Raw genomic sequence first — 7,819 nt, 5'->3', positions numbered from 1 at the left:
TAAAAAATATAATGATATGGGGTGCCTGGGTGGCTCAGTCAGTTGGGCATCTGCCTTCGGCTCAGGTCATGATCCCAGGGTCCTGGGATCGAGCCCCGCATCGGGCTCCCTGCTCAGCAGGGAGCCTGCTTCTCCCTCTCCTTCTGCTTGTGCTCTCTTTCTCCTTCAGCAAGAGATGGAAGTTTCTTCTCTGCCGAAATTGAATGACTCCGAGAGAGAGACCTCTATTTCTGGCATTTGAGAATCCAACAGTAAAGCAGTTGTCTTCTAGCTCCATTACTCTTAGAGTTTCAAAATGCCACTTAAGGCAGCACACCTCTCTTGGTGAAACCTGGTCTTGATCTTCCACCGTGACAGAGCTGTGAAAGTTTCAGATGTGACACCTGAAAGCATGCTCATTTAGGGCAGGGAGACCAAAAATGGCTTCTGGCCTTGGAAATCTAGAGTCTGTTTCTTTGGGGGTTTCTTCCACTTCTGTTCAGAGCTCTGGTGAAAGGTCTAAGGAAGGTCTGAGGGGTGTTTTCTTCTAGGTCTCTGTCTCTTTCTATACATCCCCCTGCTTTGCCCCCAGTTTTGTGGAGGAGTCATTTCTGAGACTTGAAGGTTTAGTAACTTTAAGCTCTTATCAGAAAGCAGGTGAAAAGCAGGAGGAGGAACCCCATTACCCAGTGTCTGCTGGTCCTCATAAATTACACGCCTTTTCCTTTTTGCTGTTTAATTTCATAAGATCATCCCTCTACCAGTCACCTTGGGCAGGAACTTACAGAGACAATAGACAATCTAGGCAGATGCTTGAAGAGAAACTGTTGCCAGGGGGTGGGAAAAAATGGATGGAGTGGACAAATTACAGGGTTGTCTGTTCAGTCATGAGAATGGAAACATGTCTGTGAATCAATGTATGAAAAGGATATTTAATAGGATGGGAGAAGTCACTTTAACACCTGTTCCTTCGGCAGCTGAATGTGCTAGTGCCAATCACTCACAGTCTGGATCCACTCTCCAACTCTCCAAGCAGAAAATGACCTCACCTCTTATTCTTTAAGGACTGAAGACACAGAACAGGGTCTATTTTTAACAGAACTGGGAACAATAACCATGGCATTGACTGCTAGGAAAGTCTGTCTTAGAAGCTGGCCTGAAGCATTGAGGAATCAGAGCCAGGGGAGAGAGAAGGAAAGAGATTGGGAGCTTGTTCAAACACAACCACATGAAATGAGGAGTGCAGAAAATAAAAAATCTGAATAAAAGGTGAACTCATTTTACCCTGAAAGTTACTAAGCCTAGAGTCATAAATGCCAAGATAAAGAGGAAGAGGCTCAGCTAATGCTTTGTATTACAATCCGTTATGGTAATGGAAATTTTTCTTTTGAACTGTAGCTGTCTGTGTTGACTTTGGTAAAGTGGAAATTCAGGCCCATTGATTGGGAAAGGATTCTGAGTAAGTCTCAGCAGGACTCAGACCAGAGCTTTGCACAGTCCCCCACAGAAGGGCACCCTTTGCAGGGAGGGATCACGCAATGAAATGTTTATATAAGCTTATTTTTTTTCTGCACTTCTCCAAAACTTGAGTCTTCCTCCATGAGGAAGAATGCATTTCATCAGAGACTCTCACTGAGCTCAGTTTTATTCTTTCCACGCACCTAAACCAGCATTGTGGTGAACAGTGCAAAGAACACAACATCATGATTCTCTTGGCCTCAGAAATGCATTACTACACTTACAGTTATTCTATTTCTCCAGAGATGAATAATGCATCTAGAACACATTTCCAAACAGCTTACAACTTTTCTTAAATAAAACTCAGTCTTTTTATTGTATTCCAAATTTCTGGCTGATTCTCGACTTATGTTCTCTAAGAGTTTCTCCAGTGAGACACTGAATAGCCTTCAGGACCCAGGTGTGGATCTCATTCAGTTATTCCCCCACAGTTTACAGTACAGAGACATATAGGTACAGTGCAAAGACATATAGGTAAGCAAATAACAAAGATGACACATAGTAAAATTATAAGAAAGTAATACATAGGATGTTGTGGGAGTGTGAGGAAGGTGGTAATTAATTCAGCCTGCCAGAGGGAGTTCAGGGAAAGTCTCACAGAAAAAAAGATGTCTGAGCTGGTTCTTGTGATGGAGGGTAAGTTGGTATTTCAAACAGGAAACAACATTTGCAAAGGCCCAAAGGTGTGAAGATATGTGACACATTCAAAGAACAGCCAGTAGCCTGATCTGGCCAGAGTGTTAAGCGCATGGGGTAGAGAAGGTGGGGGGCTGGGCAGTGAGTGGCAAGAGATGAAACCAGAGAAGTAGGTGGCAACTGAACCGTGAAAAGCTCTGTACCAGATGCCAAGGACTCAAAACTTCTTTTAGCAAAAGAGCAGAGAACCCCCTTGACTTAACAGCTGCATTCTTCTTCAGTGCATAGACATCCCTTGATTTTTACCTATAGGGGTTTCCCCTCCCCAAGGCTTGGTAACACGTTCTTCAAGTCCATTCACTTCCCTCTTAACCTTCCAGGAAGACTACATTTCACAGCTTCTCACACAGGTGTATGGAGCCATGTGACTGAGTTCTATCCAATGTAATGTGGGCAAATGCAATAGATGCCACTTCCGGAAAACTCTGGTGAAGAACTCTGAGACTCCAAAGATGGCGGATTCACCAGATGGAAGGATCGGGGGTGCCAGCATGCTGCATGGGAGGCCATTCATCAAATACTCAAGACTCTGACTTCAGTGAGAAATAAACTTTCTACGCCATTAAAGCTACAAGGAGTTGGAGATGGTCCATTCTGGTAGTCAGCCTATCCTAATTCGGTGGCTGAAGAAATTCTCAGGGGAAAAGTAGCTGCTTGCACATTATCTATCCCAGTGTATGGATAAATACCAGTGGCGCCGGCTCGCTTTTCTCCAGCAGGACTGCCAGGGCACATGTCTAGCCTCAGCTTCTCTCTGACTCTAACTTACAATAGGTTTGTGGTGGTTCCCTCATTCTTTTAGCCCTGACTGACCATCTCCATAAGGCCGTGCAGAGCCAGTATCATAAAACCAAGTCACCTCTCCCCTTGCTACTCTCGAGCTGTACACATCATGCAGGGTATCAATTGTGTTTTAGGAGACCCTTTCCTCAAGACCACTCTTGATTTTATTTTCATTTGATTTAATCTGCATATAAATATAAGGAGTGTTTGGGAGCTGCAGCCTATAATAGGTCTAATCTCCATGCCTCTCTGGAGATAAGCCTGAATGAAATTTACAGGAAATTCTTCCAGGAAAATCTGAACCAGTTCTGAAGAAGTGAGAGTAGGAAAAGGATGAAGAGTCAAGGATGAGAACACCTCACTTGGAATTCTAACACTTGTTGTGATGGGCTTGTAACATGGCTTGAATCACTGTTTTCTGACCTGTTGTTTGAAAAGAGTTTTTTTAATCCAGAGACAGGCTAATCTTTTTAAGATTTGTCCTAAAAGATTTCCTTAATTGAATGTAACACTCAGTAATTTGAACTCATTTCACTATCTGATACCTTAAGTTTTTATATTCTCTGATTCTGGGTGGAAGTGTAGCATAGCAATTCTGAGAGGAAGCTCAGAACTCCTCTGAAGGGATCCAATTATTGAACATGCTGTGATAAGGTTACCTTCATGTTTTCAGTATTCCTGCACTGAGCTTTATGATCTCACAAGTTACAACTGGCATCAATTTAATGAATTATTTCTCAAAGAAATCTGTAACAGCATTTTACAAAGCTTTATTATTGCCATATTTGAGTCTTCTTTAAAATTGTTTTTCTTAAAGCCTGCTGAAAATTTAGACAAGATGATATGGGTTATTCCACAAAAATGAGAGTTCCCAGAGGAAGAATCTAGAAAATGATTCAACACCATGGAGTCAGACTCCCCAGGATGAAATCTTGGCTCTACCAATAAGATGCCGTAGGACTTTGGAACAAGGTTCTCAACCTCTCTGTGCCTCAATTTTCTCTCTGTACCTCAAGTTCTTTCTCTACCAAGAGATTCATATCAGTATCTGCCTCATGAGGCATGGAAATTGTATCATTTATTCACAATTATCCATTTCCTTTTCCTCTTTTTCAGTTTTTCCTGTAGACATCCTCATCCCACTGACTGGGGATGTGGACCTTGTGACTTGCCAAGATGGGCCATAAATAGATGAGCCATTTGCCTCACCTGAGCTGAGGTTTTCAGAGGCATTGCATGTTCCCACGATGTTCAAACCTTCACCCTGAGACCATCAAGTTTCATGCAGTGGCTACTTCTTCATCCTGGATTCTGGAATGAGAAGACACAAGGAGCAGAGCCAAGATGAGTCCAGCAGAGCTGCAAATATCCAGAAATTCCAGAACTTTTAGGGTTGAAAATTGAAACTTTCTCATTTCTAACAGGTTAAAGAGTCTCAAATTAAGATGAAGATTGCTCACAGATCCAACACACCCATTGTCAAGTCTACTGATTAGATTAATATGGCTCTAGTAAATTATCTCAGTTAGACAAATGGCTCAGGGAAAAGAAATTAAGGTGCAGTCCGTCTGAAGCTTGATAAGATCAAAGTACCTATGAAGGTATTTCTTAAAAAGTAATGGGTATGGCTATTGACTTACATGGAACTTACTGGAATCAAACTGATTAAAAAGAAAAACAGTTTTATAGAGAAATCTATTGCCAAAGCACTCCCAACCTAGATTAGAAGAGACTATAAGTATTCAAATCATAAAATAACCCTTTGGTCTCTAATCTTCTATAGGGGCGAAGCAATCTGAGATAGCTTCTCAGTCACAAATGGCATCTTTTCCAATACTCACGTCAGAAGAGGCCAAGGAGGATAATGGAGGAGGAAGAGCTGTCCAGTCAAACCTCATGGAGAACAACAGGCTGAGAAATGACTCCCAGAAAATGTAACTGGAATATATCAAGGAACATTCCCTACCATCAGGGTGGACAAGCTTGCGACTTTTGCTCAGTGGAACATCAGAACTGCTACTAACCAGTGACTGGTATGTACCTCCCATTCTTGCAATCTTTTAATAAGGTGTCCCTACTCCACTATTGTATTATATTAGTTTTGGGGGAGGAAGAAGACAGACAACTTTTCACTTTAGTTCATGGGTCTCTAATCAAGAAGAGCAGCAAGGAGATATAATATATATTTACGAGATTCTGGACTTCTGAGCCCAGTGCCTGGTAGTTTTAAGTATCTTGGGAAGAGGTGAGAGCATCTTGTGGTCAGAAGAGCAAATTGGGGCAGATTGCATTTTTTTGTGTATGATTATTTGTCTTCTCATGGCCGTTACCAGCGTTCTAGGTAAATGGAGTATCCTTGTTTGCTCCACTGGCTTTGGGTGTGGCTATGTGACCTGCTTTGGCTAAAAAGACATGAAAGACTATGTTTGTCATGACTGAAAAGATGATTTCAGAAGCATCGCAAGTTTCCACCAGCCTTTTTGCTATCTCAGAAAGCATCTTTAACTGGGTTTTCAGAATGAGAACGCATGTAGAACTCAGCACAGGCCCGCAATGCTGCAGCTGACCCCCAGCCCCAATGTAATATGATCCTGAAATCCATATTTATTGTCGTAATCCACCGAGATATTGAAGTTGTGTATTACAACAACAAAAGTTAAGACATGAGAATATCTTGAGGATTTTATGTGATAATTCATGCTTCATGCAATGGCTGGCACATCCTAAATTCAAAATAAATGTTAAATTCTGTCGTTGGTGTCATCTCTCTATCTCCACTCACCCGTAACAGCTCTAGAAACAGAATTGGCATTGTTCAATATTTGTGGAATGATTGAAGATGAATTATTGAAATGTATACCCTTTCTAAAGTTAAATAAGGTGAATAAAATAGAGAATCACTTTGCCAGTCCTTAGAAATCTAATGGGACACCCAGTAAATTGTAAGGGACATAGTTGCTTGATCTTTGAAATACCTGAACTGAGGAAGCATATGATATGAATGATAATTTTTAAAACTACCAATAAATATTTTGGGCCAATATTTTTTGCTCTTCTGAAAGAGGAGAGTCAAGTTTTCTAGTATGAGAGTTCTGGAGCTATAAGAAACTCGTCATCAGTTCTCTTGGTACCAAATACTCAGTAAACCTGAATAAGACTCAAATTCTTGTTAATGGGGCTTTTTGAGAACGCCATTGCAGAGCAAGGACATAACAACATTCCTTCTGAGATTTTTAAGATTTTTTTTAAATTTTTTATTTATTTGACAGAGAGAGACACAGCGAGAGAGGGAACACAAGCAGGGGGAGTGAGAGTGGGAGAAGCAGGCTTCCCACTGAGCAGGGAGCCCAACACGGGGCTCGATCCCAGGACCCTGGGATCACTACCCGAGCCGAAAGCAGACGCCTAATGACTGAGCCACCCAGGCACCCCTCTCTCTGAGATTTTTAGACTGTTGCCCCAAGTTGACTTTTGGAGATATAGTTGATAAGTTTTAAGGTCATTCATTTTTGTACCTTAAAAGGTTCCTACAAATAATAGCTCACTTTAAAGCTGTAGTAACAAGGGAAGAAGGGTGCTAAAAGTGGATAATAAAAGTTATGAGGGATTTATTTGGGGCCCTTTAAAATTAAGATGACACCTTGGAAGGGCACATCTTTATAAAATTTGAAATGTCCCCTTGGGAAAAAAAAGGATGTCCCAGAGTCAGTGAAATACTATCTTGAACCTCCCTCGTTCTGAGGCCTGCAAAGCTTTAAGTCAGCGCTAAGATGGATGTTAACATTCATGAGCTCCAGAATTAATGAGACTGGAAACTAAATTCTAAATGGCACTTCTTATTCAAGGGGAAAAAACTCACATCAGACCATCAACACTGAGACATATCCTAGTAAAGTCCTGGATATCCAAGATAAAGAAAGATTTCCTTACAATGGAAACATTATATAAGTAACATAATTCAAAGGAAAAAGAGGATAAAGAGGAAGGTAGTGTAGGTGTAGAGAGTTCCTTAACTTTCACACCCAGGCATCAAAGCTGATAAACATCATTTAATATGACTTTTTAAAATATACAAATAGAAACATTAAGAAAAATATAAAAGTCAAAAGTCAAAAACTAGAAGGAATACTGGGGAGAATAAATGGCAATTGCTGATTTCACCATTTATATATACAGTAAGGAGTCAAAGAATGTTAATCAAAGAAATAGTGGTCTTTTTTTTTTTTAAGATTTATTTATTTGACAGAGAGAGACACAGCGAGAGAGGGAACACAAGCAGGGGGAGTGGGAGAGGGAGAAGCAGGCCTCCCGCCGAGCAGGGAGCCCGACGCAGGGCCCAATCCCAGGACCGTGGGATCACGACCTGAGCCGAAGGCAGACGCTTAATGACTGAGCCACCCAGGTGCCCCAAAGAAATAGTGGTCTTAAGTATACTACATTCTTATAAAAATAAACCACTAAGAATTTAAATCTTTCATATTATCAGCAAAAGGAAAGACAAAACACAGACCACATAGTAAAAGACAGAAATAAAAGCATCAATAAGAACCAGAAGTATATCATTAATTATGACAAAAATAAGTTCTGTCACATCCACTTCAAGAAACTTATCCTTCAGATATATTCATATATATGTGAATGATGGATGTACAAAGATGTCAACTGCAGAGTTGTTTGTAACAGCAAAAGCCTGGCAATGATTTACAAGTTTATTAACAGCAACTGATTGCATAGATTATAACAGAGCCACAAAATGGAATACTATACAGCAGTCAAAAAAGATTGACGCAGCTTCAAATCATACTGTTAGGTTTAAAACCAAGGTATAGAATACACAATCATT

The 7,819-nt window shown here is 40.7% G+C and overlaps 1 long non-coding RNA gene across 4 annotated transcripts in view; it reads right to left on the bottom strand.

The window, feature by feature from the left end:
- Positions 1–7,819, bottom strand: part of LOC115942419 (uncharacterized) — a 53,211-nt gene that overhangs the window by 23,579 nt on the left and 21,813 nt on the right. For all 4 annotated transcript variants that reach the window (XR_014145532.1, XR_014145533.1, XR_014145534.1 and 1 more), the window contains exon 2: positions 4,186–4,287. This is a non-coding gene — a long non-coding RNA (uncharacterized LOC115942419). The remainder of the gene's footprint in view (positions 1–4,185; positions 4,288–7,819) is intronic.

The sequence above is a fragment of the Leptonychotes weddellii genome, chromosome 5 (assembly GCF_054177405.1).
Source record: "Leptonychotes weddellii isolate Sample4059 chromosome 5, ASM5417740v2, whole genome shotgun sequence".
NCBI classification, from domain to species: domain Eukaryota; kingdom Metazoa; phylum Chordata; class Mammalia; order Carnivora; family Phocidae; genus Leptonychotes; species Leptonychotes weddellii.
The sequence above is the reverse complement of the archived record's forward strand: the minus strand, read 5'-3'. Positions and strand labels throughout refer to the sequence as shown.